We start from the raw sequence: 16,353 nt of genomic DNA on the forward strand, positions 1-16,353 counted from the left end.
ATTGGAGTGTCCTGAAGTGTAATTTCCAGAACCTGGACTCGATTTTAGACAACAGGAACCGTTAAAAGAATGCAAGATCAAGGTCGTCCACACGTAACATCAGCAAGAGATGCTCGTTATCTCCTGTTAACATCCCGTCGAGACAGAAGGCTGAATGCAACTCAGCTGCAACGCACTATCCAGGCAGCAACAGGACGCGCAATATCGACACAAACAGACCGAAATCGCCTTCGGCAATGTAGCCTCTAAGCAAGGAGACCTAGGGCGTGTGCCCCATTAAAACCACGACACCGTTTAGCCAGCAGAAATTGGGCGTAGGAACTCATCTACATTTAGAGCAAGCTTTCATTCATTACACCAACTAGAAATTTTATCTAAGTCGCCTTGTATCCTCCTACAGGCACTCAGCGACAGACAAAGCCGAAAAACATCATCCAGTAAGTCACAAAGCGAACGAAAGTGTCTGTTGAGTGATCGTGACAGACGGTCATTGAAGAAGACTGTGAGAAAAGTAAGACTATGACAGCTTCAAAAATCACTGCAGAAGTGAATGTCGCGCTCGCGCAGCACGTCAGCAACAAAACACGAATGCTGCCGAAACCAAAGAACCTGGACTATTGAGCAGTGGAAGATAGTTATTTCGTCGGATGAGTCTTGCTTCACACCGTTTGCAACCTCTGGCGGAGTTTACGTCGCAAGACTGAAAAGCGGCGAGGGTTCGGTGATGATCTCAGCAGCGATATCGAGGTAATCGATGGGCTAGATACACTAAAGCGCCAAAGAAGCTGGTATAGACATGCGTATTCAAATACAGAGTCATACTAGGTGATTGGAAGAATCCGGTCACCCCCAAAAACATACGTTTTTCATATTAGGTGCATTGTGCTGCTACCTACTGCCAGATACTCCATATCAACGACCTCAGTAATCATTAGAAATCGTGAGAGAGCAGAATGGGGCGCTCCGCGGAACTCACGGACTTCGAACGTGGTCAGATGATTGGGTGTCACTTGTGTCATAAGTCTGTACGCGAGAGTTCCACACTCCCAAGCATACCTAGGTCCACTCTTTCCGATGTGATCGACAAGGGCAACTATGAAGGGACACATACAGCACAAAAGCGTACCGGCCGACCTCGTCTGTTGACTGACAGAGACCGCCGACAGTTGAAGATGGTCGTAATGTGTAATAGGCAGACATCTATCCAGACCATCACACAGGAATTCCAGAATCCATCAGGATCCACTGCAAATACTTGACAGTTAGGCGGGAGGTGAGAAAACTTGGATTTCATGGTCGAATGGCTTTTCATAAGCCACACATCACGCCGTTAAATGCCAAACGACGTCTCCCTTGGTGTAAGGAGCGTACACATTGGGCGATTGAACAGCGAAAAAACGTTGAGTGGAGTGACGAATCACGGTACACAACGTGGCGATCCGATGGCAGGGTGGTATGATGAACGCCGGTGAACGTTATCTGCCAGCGTGTGTAGTGCCAACAGTAACATTCGGAGGCGGTGGTGTTATGGTGTGGTCGTGTTTTTCATGGGTGGGGCTTGCACCCCTTGTTGTTTTGCGTGGCATTAACACAGCACAGGCCTACATTGATGTTTGAAGCACCTACTTGCTTCCGACTGTTGAAGAGCAATTCGGGGATGGGGATTGCATCTTTCAACACGATCGAGCACCTGTTCATAATGAACGGCCTGTGGCGGAGTGGTTACATGACAAAAACATTCCTGTAGTGGACTGGCCTGCACAGAGTCCTGACCTGAATCCAGTAGAACAGCTTTGGGATGTTTTGGAACGCCGACTTCTTGCCAGGCCTCACCGACCGACATCGATATCTCTCCTCAGTGCAGCAGTCTGCCATTCCCCAAGAAACCTTCCAGCATCTGACTGAATGTATGCCTGCGAGAGTGAAAGCTGTCATCAAGGCTAAGGATGAGACAACACCATATTGAATTCCAGAGTTGTAAGTCATTTTCAGCCAGATGTCAGCATACTTTTGATAACATAGTGTATGTAAACAGGCGGAATACGGCGTGCAGTTGGCAACCCCTATATAAGACAAGTGTCTGGCTCAGTTGTTAAATCGCTTACTGCTGCCATAATGGCAGGTTATCAAGTGAGTTCGAATGTGGTGTTATAGTCGGCGCACGGGCTATGAGACATAGCGTCTCCGAGGTAGCTATGAAGTGGGGAGTTTCCCGTACGACCGTTTCACGAGATTCCAGGAATGTCAGGAATTCGGTGAAACATCAAATCTCCAACATCGCAGCTGTTGGAAAAAGATGCTGCATGAACGACACCAACGACGACTGAAGAGAATCGTTCAACTTGACAGAAGGGCAACCCTTCCGTAAAATATATGCAGATTTGAATGCTGGGCCATCATCAAGTGTCAGCGTGCGAACTATTCAATGAAACATCATCGATATGGGCTTTCGGAGCCGAAGGCCCACTCGTGCACCCTTCGACAGAAAGCTTTACGCCTCGCCTGGGCCCGTGAGCATCGACATTGGACTATTGATGACTGGAAACATGTTACCTGGTCGGACGAGTCTCGTTTCAAATTGTATCGAGCGGATGGACGTGTGCAGGTATGGAGACAACCTCATGAATCTATGGACCCTGCATGTCAGCAGGGGACTGTTCAAGCTGGTGAAGGATCTGTAACGGTGTGGAGCGTGTGGAGTGATATGTAACCCCTGATACGTCTAGATACAACTCTGTCAGGTGACACGTACATAATCATCCTGTCTGATCACCTGCATCCATTTATGTCCACTGAACATTCCGACGGACTTGAGCAATTCCAGCAGGACCATGCGACACTCCACACGTCTAGTGGTACAGATTGGCTCCAGGAACACTCTTATGACTTTAGACACTTCCATTAGCCACCAAATTCCCCAGACCTGAACATTATTGAGTATATCTGGGATGTTTGCAACGTACTAAAATGTAGACTTTCACGGCCGGAAATATCATGTCCATTATAATTATCCGGGCTGTTAAGCCGTGGTTGGTTGATGAATTCTGTGTCAATTCCCAACGTTTTGTCTCCGACTGCGGGAGACATCTTCAAAGGGTCCGTAGCTCGATTGAAGGTCCAACACACCCACTGGGTGGAGACGAAACGTTGGGAATTGACGCAGAATTCATCAACCGACCATGGCATAACAGCCCGGATAATTATAATAGACATGTTTGCAACGTGTTGTTCAGAAGTGATCTCCACGCCCTCGTAATCTTACGTATTTATGGACAGCCCTGCCGGAGCCATGGTGTCATTTCCCCCCAGCACTACTTGAGACATTAGTCGAGTCCATGCCACGTCATGTAGTGGCACTTCCGCTAGCTCGCGGGGGCCTTACACGATATTAGGCAGGTGTACCAATTTCTTTGGCTCTTCAGTGTAGTAACACTTCAAGGTCGCATCACTGCCAAGGGTCATGTGATCAGGTCCATCCCAAGGTACAATGTTCGTTCCCAAGTGGTGATGCTGTATTCCAAGAAGACTGGACCCCTGTTCACACAATTCGTTCGATCAGGACTGATTTTGGGAGGACGAGGATGAACTGTCGCGTCTCCCATCGCCACCACAGTCACCATATTTCAATATTATTGAGTCTTTGTGGTGTACTTCGGAGAGGGTGGTGCCTGATCATCGTCTACCGTCATACTTATCAGAACTTGCCACTATTTTGCAGGAAGAATGGCATAAGATACCCTTGAATACAATGCAGGACCTGTATTCATCCATTCCGAGGCGATTCAAAGCTGTTTCCAATCCCGACGATTTTCCTACACCGTATTAGGCATGGTAATGTGTTGTGTTTCTGATGTTTCCACATTTTTGTCAAACCCCCTGCGCGGCGTGGTTCCTTCCGTCCCTTTACAACGGGCCTGCACCTACCTGTGAACATTGTCTCAGAATTTCATCAACAGGGAAGCCGAGCGAAACGTACTGTACTTCGACGTGAACAGGCTGCAATTAAATTCACTAATCTACGTTTCGGGAGAAAGTTTTCACAAGAAATGAAAGTTTGGAAATTTTGTCCTCAATTAATATATTCTGAAACTTAGGTGAAAAAGTATCACTGCCAAGCCCGTGCTAGCCTTAACACAGTCACTCATAATCCCTTTCACTCACGTTAACAAGTTTATGGCGTTGCATTTCCCGAAAACGTAATAGCTACAAAAATACTGATTGTTTTTGATTGAGAATGCTCGCCAAATATTAAGTCTGTCGGTACCAAATGCGGTCACAGTTTTTAGCCACCGACCTACTCAATACGCCAGGCGGAATATATGTCTTTTCTCGTCATAAAATTCACTTAAAAATTCCGAAATTTCTACACACACATCGGAATAATTATACTGGCACTTTCCAACACGTTTGATGTATGAAACACTGCCAGATCCGGCAAGTTATCATTTCTATCGGAACTACTACTACACACGTCCTATCTGTTTCATGACTAGGCTTCGACTCTCCTCTAGAATACTCAAAGTCTTCTCTACCACCAGAGAAAGGCGCGCGTAGAATATTGCTTTACCATTGGTCAGTTCACTCAACAGCCAACATTCTCCCGCGTCAGTCCGCGCTTTTCATCCATAACCAATCGCAAAATAGTAAACTTCACGACTGCACTTTTTACCGACGTAATTATCTAATATGCTGAAGCTTTATTTCTGCATAAAGTTATTTACTATTGTTATTTATAACTGAATTAACTTTCCCTTTACCATAAACTTACTTCACAAATCTATTCTACAAAAATCCCCTTTGTCCACATCCATACTTCTTCGAAATGTTCCCACACTAAATCACACTACATAACTCGTTAAACAAATATCTTCATATTAACCTTAAATCACACTCACGCACCATTCATACTAGAACAGTTTATGAAAAACATTCTATTAATTTAGTGCACTCTAGTGGGCACAATCGAAACTAAAATCACAGTCCCCCTACCCAATATTGTCCTCTATCGGCTGATACACAGACTACGTGCGCGTCCAGTCTCGCGTCACCATCTGTCACTATCCAGCTCTGAGACACATCTCCCACTTAACCGCCTCCAAGGCAGGATCGGTATACGGCGCTACGCCTCACCCCTGTATGAGAATATAGAGCGTGCCTCATACATCCAGTACACTGCGGACCTTTTCATCTCACTTCCTGAGCTCTTGGCCACTCGTGCGTTAAAGCACTATCTTGGAATAAACGGCTAAATTAATTACCCCCATCAGTACTGCTCTTATCTGGATGAGATGTCACTGCCAGGAGCGCTGCAGCGCTAGGAGTTCGAATGCTGCACGCATCGGCAGCGAACCAAGGCCGCAGCAGATGAAGGACGGATTGAGCGCTGCAGCCTGATTTCCCTGCAAGGAAAGTGGGACAGCCAGCCTGGGGGCCGCGGGTCGCACCTAACCGGCACCTGCCCACAGCAGGCAGCCGACACCTCCAGGGAAAGACCCTTTCACGGCAGCCGAGGAAAGCGCCCACCACCCGCTCATCGGGGTTACACAGCAACAAGAAATACTATGTGAATCACTTTGTATTAGTAAACAAAGTCGCGAATCAGCGCATGCGTTATCCACTTACTAAACTGTTCAAAAGAGTGACCATCTGCATACCCGTAAACTTGTATTGGCTTAGATCCAAGGGCAACGGGGAATGAAAAACTAAGCCTTATGAAATTGAGAAAAAACCAGACAAGATAGAGCAGGGTTTGCCCTCTCAGGGCTCCGTACAAATTTGTTTACCTATATAGATCACCCATACATAGGTTTTTAAGAATGAGTCTGTGAGTATAAAAATACGCGACACAAACAAGTCGTATCTTTTGAGTGCATTTACTTAGAAGTTTAAATTTTTTACACCGTCAAGGGACTGTAACCTTAGAATTTGACATGTACAGGGCATTCAAACAGAAGAAACAGATGAAAACATTCATTACTTCCAAATTACAAAAGATAGCACCATAATCACAGCGTTTGTGGACATACAATAGTTTAACGGTTGAACAGTCCGGGTAGACGTTCCAAGCACGGCCGCAACGGAGCTGTTGCTTTCTTCTTCAAGGAGAAAACTGTGGCAGGACTAACCTATTTACACATGTTTCAAAACTCAACATGAAGATTATTTAGATGACTTCATCCAACGTGGTGCCCTGCCTCATTTCTCTAAGCACGTCCGACGTTACCTGAACGACACCATTGTAGGACGTTGAATTGGAAGAGGAGCAGAAGATGAACTTCATCGCGTCTCCAGACCTCACACCTTGTGACTTTTATCTGTGGTGTCACGTAAAAGAACGCGTTTTTATCCCCTCTTTGCCTGACACTCCTGAAAGCCTGTGACATCACATTGTTGAAGCTGTGAATTCGGTAACGAAAGACCAGCTGCTTTTTGCGTGGCAGGAAATGCTGTCTGTCGTGTCACACATGGTGCTCACATTGATTGCGTAAAAACTTGAACTTTTCTCTTTCCAGGGAAGTTGGAATTGTGTTTCTATCGTTTATAGTTTAGAAGCAAAAAATGCTTGAAATCTGTTCCTTCTTTATGAACAGCCCTGTATATCATCCTGATAACTTTATCTGTTCCTGAGAGGAAGAGGGCCTTAACAGCAGACAAACAGACGGACGGACAAAAAATGTAAAAAACAAAAAAAATTTTATCTGTTATAATTACAAATTAACACTTACCATTTTTTTCTTTACGTGTGCTGTAAAAGCTTACTACTCACCAAATATCATGATTCTAATAGCAAGTCAATAGCAAGTTCTGATGAGTAAGGTCGCGATCAAACTATGTGACATAAATGGCCCTATCTTTTGATTGCGTTAATTTAGATGCTTAATTTTTTTGCATCGTCAAGGGACCGAAAATCTTAGTATTTCACATAAATTGCAGCTTGATTCCTCCTCCTGTTCCGAAGAAAAAGTGCTCTTAACAGACGAACAAAAGACCAACAACAGTTGTCTAACGTTTCATTTCGATGGTAATTTCTAGTCTGGAGCATAGAGGAATTTATGGTGGAAACGTTGCTTACTAGTGCTCCTTGGGGCAATATTTCTTTGCACGGTTTTTCTGTTTTATGCAGGGTGTAGACGATAACTGTTTATAACGTACCATAGTGCTGTGGGTGAATTCGAGACGAAAAAATTGATACAGGACATTTGTACTCTATTAACCGGGAAACAGCCTCAAGCTGGCTTGCAAAAGCCACCTAGGCTAGCGCATAAGCGCTGCGCAAGCTTGTGCCTAAAATCGTCCTAGAGTATTAAAAATCTCTTGTTCTTGTCCTTTAAAACGTAAAATTGATTTTTTCTAAATATTTTCTAAATATTATTTCAAAATAATTTGATTTTAAGAGGATTAAATTAACAATTAAATCGTTTCGTTTGTCTGGCCTTCCAACTACTGCGCTTGTAAGGGATAACTTTAGATCTAGCTGTAAACGTAATTAGTTTTTGTATAACGTTTACAAAAGTATTTTTTTCTTTCGTTAGCCTAATAGGAATGCTAAATTTAATAATGTTAACCAAATAGCCTAGTAAGCCGGTGGCGTAAAAGAGAGGGAGCTTATTGATTTTCTCGGCCAATCTGAGATTATTTCACGATTTAATACGCCACAAGTGTCTCATAAATGGTTCAAATGGCTCTGAGCACTATGGGACTTAACATCGGAGGTCATCAGTCTCCTAGATCTTAGAATTACTTAAACCTAACTAACCTAAGGACATCACACACACCCATGCCCGGGGCAGGATTCGAGCCTGCGATCGTAGCAGTCGCGCGGTTCCAGACTGAAGCGCCTAGAACCGCTCGGCCACCCCGGCCAGGTAGGAGACGAGATACTGGCAGAAGTAAAACCGTGAGGGCGGAGCGTGAGTCGTGCTTTGGTAGCTCAGATGGTAGGGCACTTGCCAGCGAAAGGCAAAGGTCCCGAGTTCGAGTCTCGGTCCTGCACACAGTTTTAATCTGCCAGGGAGTTTCAGGCATTATTACTTGCTTAGAAATAATATTTTCTTTAGAAGGAAGTTCACATTAGAATGTATTAACAGGTTAGGGCGTGATGGTCGTAATCAAATATTATTTACAAATATGTTCGGGACCCCCTGTCTTTACCGTTGCGCTATGGAGTCTTTCCTGTCTCTGAATACCTCATGTGTAAAAATCTTTTATAAGTAGCGTTTTCAGGGCATAACACAGATGTCACATCAGTTATGTACTGAGGTTAAATGTGAAAGGAGGAGGAGGCTTACTCCATCCCGTGCAATGTAACATACTGGGATCCTCCTCGGCGCGCTGTTGCCAAAGAGCTCGAGACGTTGCTGCCTAAAGCCGTCCCCATTGTTCGACTGTGGTCCTTCTGAGGTGGTCCATTGTATGAGTAGGCTTCCTGCGGCGACGCAATGGAAATTTCAGCTGGTGTCAAGCTTGCACAGTCGGGTTCGAGTCAGACAGATACAGCACAGCCTCAGATTAGAGTCAACAGCGATGAGAAGCGTCAGACATCTGTACCTGACACTGGCTCAAAACATCGCAGACCAACCTCGCTGCCTAAGAGTGTGCATGCCCGAGACTGACCAGCCCCACGCACTTCTGCGACGGTCATCAGGCGTCATACAACAATACGCTGCTGAAGAGAACCCGATATCTATGCATTACATTACTTCACAGTTATTTCCTCGTCCGCCAGCCTCGCGCATCAGCTTGTTGGGGACAGAGGAGATGTGTGTTGTACTTCTGATCGTAATAGACGCCTAGGTGCCAAAGGCGTGGAGGCGTGCAGGCGGTTGCATATTGCCTACGTCGTCACAGCCCACCCAGTTGCCTCCATAACGGATGCGCGCAGTTACCTCGCATTCTACTCAGGGTATATATGAGCCATAACATGCAGGCTGCGGGCAACTGGTAATGTCGACCGTGGGCAACTGTCTCGAGTTTCGTTCTCCGCTTGGTTCTCGGCGATTTCCTTCGGTAATTTCTTGATTTTCATAAATGACGATGACCTTGTAGGGCTTCAAATAGATTTCATTCAAATTTACCTGTTTATGATAACAAAAACGACTTTTTTGAGACTGGCCACAGATGACGGTGGAAAGAGGAAATTTCAAAGTACTGACGGTTCTCTAAGTTAAATATTTATTTGGCACTACAATAGTGAAGCCATAGTCACAGTACATAAATTTTTTTCTTTAGAAAAAAGGGGTTGCATTACCGGTTTGAACGAACAATGTCGTCATTTTCAAATGTAAAACATCAGTTACAGAATATATAGTGGGAATTATAACCATACATCTTACAAAAATTACGAGAAATAATGAGACAAGGCAACCGAGGCAGTGGTGGCACAACCAAGTCACCATTACCTCGCTTGCCTGGTCTCACTATTCCTCGTATTGATGTTTTACATTTGAAAATGACAGCGTTGTTCGTTCAAACCGGTAATGCAAACCCCCTTTTTTTTAAAGAAAGAAATTATGTACTGTGACTATGGTTTCACTGTTGTAGTGTCAAACATTTAAGTAATATTTTGACCACGTTCCCTACGACAGTTATGTGGGAATTTAGGTTCTCTAAGTGATGTAGCTGTGTCACATGCTTGATACTGACTTCAACTTACCGTTCAACATCCCAAATAAGGCAATTGCGAAATACTTTGAATACTTTGGAACGTTATCTTCGTCAAACAATGAAAAATAGGCTGTTGCACCCTCTCTTCTGTAACTATTCTCTCTCTCTCTCTCTCTGTGTGTGCGTATAAACCGAAGTTCCCTGCTCAACTCTGTTCTGTATGTTCGGGCTAATCTCAGGAACTACTGTACGGATTTTGGTTCAAATGGCTCTGAGCACTATGGGGCTTAACTTGTTACGTCATCAGTCCCCTAGAACTTAGAACTACTTAAACCTAACTAACCTAAGGACATCACACACATCTATGCCCGAGGCAGGATTCGAACCTGAGACCGTAGCGGTCGCGTGGTTCCAGACTGTAGCGCCTAGAACCGCTTGGCCACCCCAGCCGTCTGTACGGATTTTCAAAAAATGGTTCAAATGGCTCTGAGCACTATGGGACTCAACATCTTAGGTCATAAATCCCCTAGAATTTAGAACTGCTTAAACCTAACTAACCTAAGGACATCACACACACCCATGCCCGAGGCAGGATTCGAACCTGCGACCGTAGCAGTCCCGAGGTTCCGGACTGCAGCGCCAGAACCGCTAGACCACCGCGGTCGGCTGTACGGATTTTGATCCGGTTTTTATTAATAGATAGTTCGATCCATGATGAAGGTCGTGTGTATAAATTTTATAAAAATTTCGTGGAAGTTTGGTGGACTATCATGAATTAAAGTCCGCTGCCAGTGTGAAAAAGATTGGCATTGGTATCTAGTTGTACTGCTGCCGCAACTCCAAACAACAATAAAGCTTGAGCAGAATCCACTTCGCGCCTGGTGATCTATCGTGAAAGCGCATGCATGAAAACTGTCCGACCACGGGGTTTTTCACAGTCTTTTAAGCTAAGCAGCATTTACCTCTCAGAGATGCAGACATTCTTCAGAACCAGAACGTGGTTTGGAGGCTAACACAAGAGCACCAACTCTTGTGTTCCTTTTTTTAACAGAGCGATCATTACTCAATGATACGGAGGTTAGCTACAAACGAAACATGTTTCGGATTCCACGTCAAACTGTAGGTCGCTTTTTCCTGGTTGGATAACTGCCGAAGTGACCTCCTATTGAAACACTTACACAGGACATTGAGCTACACGAAAGAATAGATGCATATACACGTATGTTCTCTTTGTCTTCGTGTTTCAAATTAAAACCCTCGCCACCTTGTTCTGCCTGTATATACACTACTGACCTTTTTAAATTGCGACACCACGAAGACGCGAAATTTAACCGACAGGAAGAAGATGCTGTAATATGCAAATGAATAGCTTTTCAGAGCATCCACTTAAGGTTGGCGTCCGTGGCGACACTTACAACGGGCTGACATGAGGAAAGTTTCCAACCGATTTCTCATACGCAAACAGCAGCTGATCGGCGTTGCCTGGTGAGACGTTGTTGTGATGCCTCGTGTAAGGAAGAGAAATGCGTACCATCACGTTTCCGACTATGATAAAGGTCGGATTGTAGCCTATCGCGATTGCGGTTTATCGTATCGCGACATTGCTGCTCGCGTTGGTCGAGATCCAATGACTGTTAGGAGAATATGGAATCGGTGGGTTCAGGAGGGTAATACAGAACGCCCTGCTCGATCCCAACGGCCTCGTATCACTAGCAGTCGAGATGAAAGGCATATTATCCGCATGCTGTAACGGATCGTGCAACCACGTCTCGATCCCTCAGTCAACAGATGGGGACGTTTGCAAGACAACAACCATTTGCACGAACAGTTCGACGACGTTTGCGGCAGCGTGGACTATCAGCTCGGAGACCATGGCTGCGGTTACCCTTGACGCTGCATCACAGACAGGAGCGTTGCGATGGTGTACTCAACGATTAACCTGGGTGCACGAATGGCAAAACGTCATTTTTTCGGATGAATCCATGTTCTGTTTACAGCATCATGATGGTCACATCCGTGTTTGGCGACATCGCGGTGAACGCACATTGGAAGCGTGTATTCGTCATCGCCATACTGGCGTATCACCCGGCGTGATGATATGCGGTGCCATTGGTTACACGTCTCGGTCACCTCTTGTTCGCATTGACGGCACTCTGAACAGTGGACGTTATATTTCAGATGTGTTACGACCCGTGGCTCTACCCTTCATTCGATCCCTGCGAAACCGTACATTTCAGCATGATAACGCACGACCGCATGTTGCAAGTCCTGTACGGGCCATTCTGGATACAGAAAATGTTCGACTGCTGCCCTGGCCAGCAAATTCTCCAGATCTCTCCCCAATTGAAAACGCCTGGTCAATGGTGGCCGAGCAACTGGCTCGTCACAATACACCAGTCACTACTCTTGATGAACTGTGGTATCATGTTGAAGCTGCATGGACAGCTGTACCTGTACACGCCATCCACTCTCTGTTTGACTCAATGCCCAGGCGTATCAAGGCTGTTATTACGGCCAGAGGTGGTTGTTCTGAGTACAGATTTCTCAGGATCTATACACCCAAATTTCGTGAAAATGTAATCACATGTCAGTTCTAGTATAATATATTTGTCCAATGAATACCAGTTTATCATCTGCATTTCTTCTTGGTGTAGCAATTTTAATGGCCAGTAGTGTATGAATCCTAATCTCAGGATCTACTGTAGGGATTTTGATAAGATTTGTGCTAATAGTTACGTTGATTCACAAGGAAGGTTCGTTTATACAATTTTTAAACATCTGAGGCAAATTTCCTGAATTATGATGAACTGCAGTCTCACGCCGCGTTTTTCTGTATGTATACGAAGGCTGCTTTCAGCAATTACTGTACGGATGTTGATACTCGCGGCGCATTGCGGCGACCCTTCCGTCGAGAAATTAGCGGTTATCTAAAGTTGTTCTCTGATTTTGAGTCACAGCTGTACACAACGCCCACAAAAAAAGTTACCACTACTCCAGGACAAGCCATCCGGTCGTAGTACTACACGTGCGAAGCCAAGACAGCTCGCCAGTTCAGCTATATAGTAGACAGTGGTGTCAGAGACGTAGTACAGCCACAAACATGTGGAATCTGTAATTTGTCCGACCATATACGTGCAAGCTGCACAAAATGAAGTACACCTTCCTCGCGACATAGCAGGCAATACAGTGACAACATACGTGAAAGTCCCTCCGAGGCCTGTGGCACCTGTCCAAAAATCATATCCATCTCAGATAGGCGGCCATCCAAGACAGCGAGGACTGCAGGAAAATCCGGACCTATCCCGCGCAGCGCTCTGATAACGATGCGCGCAGCAACAGACACTGTACCGCAAAAGCGGCTCGTAGTGAAATTGCGTGCTTATGGGATATCGTCCCAATTATGTGACTGGATTTATGATTTCCTGTCAGAGAGGTCACAGTTCGTAGTAATTGACGGAAAGTCATCGAGTAAAACAAAAGTAATTTCTGACGTTCCCCAAGGTAGTATTATAGGCCCTTTGCTGTTCCTTATCTATATAAACGATTTTGGAGACAATCTGAGCAGCCGTCTTCGGTTGTCTGCAGATGACGCTGTCGTTGATCGACTAATAAAGTCATCAGAAGACCAAAACAAACTGCAAAACGATTTAGATAAGATATGTGAATGGTGCGAAAAGTGGCAGTCGACCCTAAATAACGAACAACTTAAATTGCAAGGAACACATAGAAAATGTTATGGGGAAGTCTAACCAAAGAGTGCGTTTCATCGTGAGGACACTTAGAAAATGTAACCGATCTACTAAGGAGACTGCCTGAGCTACACTTGTCTGTCCTCTTTTAGAATACTGCTGCGTGTTGTGGGATCCTTACCAGATAAGACTGACGGAGTACATCGAAAAAGTTCAAAGAAAGGCAGCATGTTTTGTATTATCGCGAAATATGGGGGAGAGTGTCACAGAAATGATACAGGATTTGGGATGGAGATCATTGAAAGAAAGGCGTTTTCGTTGCGACGGAATGTCTGTGAAATCTTATGGGACTTAACTGCTATGGTCATCAATGCCTAAGCTTACACACTACTTAACCTAAATTATCCTAAGGACAAACACACACAGCCATGCCCGAGGGAGAACTCGAACCTCCGCCGGGACCAGCCGCACAGTCCAGGAATGCAGCGCCCTAGACAGTATGGCTAATCCCGCGCGGCTGCGACGGAATCTTCTCACGAAATTCCAATCACCAGGTTTCTCCTCCGAATGCGAAAATATTTTGTTGACAGCGTCCTGTATAGGGAGGAACGATCACCACGACAAAAGAAGGGAAATCAGAGCTCGTACGGAAAGATATAGATGTTCATTCTTTCCGCGCGCTGTACGAGATTGGAATAATAGAGAATTGTCAAGGTGGTTCGATGAACCCTCTGCCAGGCACTTAAATGTGATTTGTAGAGTATCCATGTAGATGTACATGTAGAGAAGACAGCAAATCAACTGCACCACTATGAGCAGAGGAGCGCGCAGTCACGCAGCGTCCAAAGCTGCGGATACTGTTAAAGCTGTAGAAAGCTACGAAGTCTCTGACGTAACAATTGCGCGCGAAACCAGCAAACCTATGTCACACCCTAACACGGTCAACGGGAAGCTGCAGGCGTAAAAAGAAAGACGAGAGCAAAATATTAACCACGCAGCACCAGCCAGCAGCGCAGGATACGAAACGCGAACTCGCCGATGCATGCCCCAGACGAATACAGATGGACGCCTCCGAGCAGTAGGGGGAAGACTTTTACGGCCGGGCCCAGTATACAGGCCTCCCGACAACATAAAGCACGTCAGAGGATGTAAATGGCACACTGACAATGCAGCTCGTAAGAATTATAGCTGAACAGACGGTTAAGAATTTTAATCGAAAATTCAAACGTAATGCCATTCTAAAGTTTATAGTTGTAATTGTATTATACACGGTCCAGTCATATTTATGTGACGATCGTAAGTGTTCAACGTCAACATGCAATAACCACACACAGACGGTAGGTGGCAGCACTAGCAGTGGAGATGCGTAAATCATGTCGAGGGAGAGAAAGAGTGGGGAGGACACAAAAACAGTGCAATCTTTGTCGTTATGCGGAAACGGAACAATATATCTGGCGTCAAAAATAACACGCTCATTATCTTTCGGGCCAAGTGTGGAGGCATTTCCATAACGGTTGAGTTTAACTGTTCGCGTGCCGCCGTTGTTACAGCGCACCATGTATGGCAGAAAGGCGCAAACGAAAAACGGCACCAAGGCAACTGCGGTGCACACGAGCCATAGATCACAGAGGTGAACGACACCTATAGTGATGTATACTGGTGAAGAGATTTGCAACTGTTGAGCAACTGATGGCTCAGATGAACTAAGGAGCTGCCAACAGTGTCTCCTCAACAAACTGTTTAGCAAACTTTGCTGTCTTTGAGCCCCTACTGAAAGCGCCTGCTTCATGTACTCTTGCTGACTGCTGTTCATAGGCGACGATGGCTGGAAGTAGCACGTCAGAATTTTGGAACACGTATTATAATGACTTTTCTGGAGACTAGAAATCTACTCTGTAATAATCAGCATGGGTTTCGAAAAAGACGATCGTGTGAAAACCAGCTCGCGCTATTCGTCCACGAGACTCAGAGGGCCATAGACACGGGTTCCCAGGTAGATGCCGAGTTTCTTGACTTCCGCAAGGCGTTCGATACTGTTCCCCACAGTCGTTTAATGAACAAAGTAAGAGCATATGGACTATCAGACCAATTCTGTGATTGGATTGAAGAGTTCCTAGATAACAGAACGCAACATGTCATTCTCAATGGAGAGAAGTCTTCCGAAGTAAGAGTGATTTCAGGTGTGCCGCAGGGGAGTGTCGTAGGACCGTTGCTTTTCGCAATATACATAAATGACCTTGTGGATAACATCGGAAGTTCACTGAGGCTTTTTGGGGATGATGCTGCGGTACACCGAGAGGTTGTAGCAATGGAAAATTGTACTGAAATGCAAGAGGATCTGCAGCGAATTGACGCATGGTGCAGGGAATGGCAATTGAATCTCAATGTAGACAAGTGTAATGTGCTGCGAATACATAGAAAGAAAGATCCTCTATCATTTAGCTACAATATAGCAGGTCAGCAACTGGAAGCAGTTAATTCCATAAATTATCTGGGTGTAGGCATTAGGAGTAATTTAAAATGGAGTGATCATATAAAGTTGATCGTCGGTAAAGCAGATGCCAGACTGAGATTCATTGGAAGAATCCTAAGGAAATGCAATCCGAAAACAAAGGAAGTAGGTTACAGTACACTTGTTCGCCCACTGCTTGAATATTGCTCACCAGTGTAGGATCCGTACCGGATAGGACTGATAGAAAAGATAGAGAAGATCCAACGGAGAGCAGCGTGCTTCGTTACAGGATCATTTAGTAATCGCGAAAGCGTTACAGAGATGATAGATAAACTGCAGTGGAAGACTCTGCAGGAGAGACGCTCAGTAGCCCGGTACGAGCTTTTGTTGAAGTTTCGAGAACATACCTTCACCGAGGAGTCAAGCAATATATTGCTCCCTCCTACGTATATCTCGTGAAGAGACCATGAGGATAAAATCAGAGAGATTAGAGCCCACACAGAGGCATACCAAGAATCTTTCTTTCCACAAACAATATGAGACTGGAATAGAAGGGAGAACAGATAGAGCTACTCGAAGTACCCTCCGCCACACACTGTCAGGTATGTT

Source organism: Schistocerca cancellata, chromosome 7, assembly GCF_023864275.1.
Source record: "Schistocerca cancellata isolate TAMUIC-IGC-003103 chromosome 7, iqSchCanc2.1, whole genome shotgun sequence".
NCBI lineage: Eukaryota > Metazoa > Arthropoda > Insecta > Orthoptera > Acrididae > Schistocerca > Schistocerca cancellata.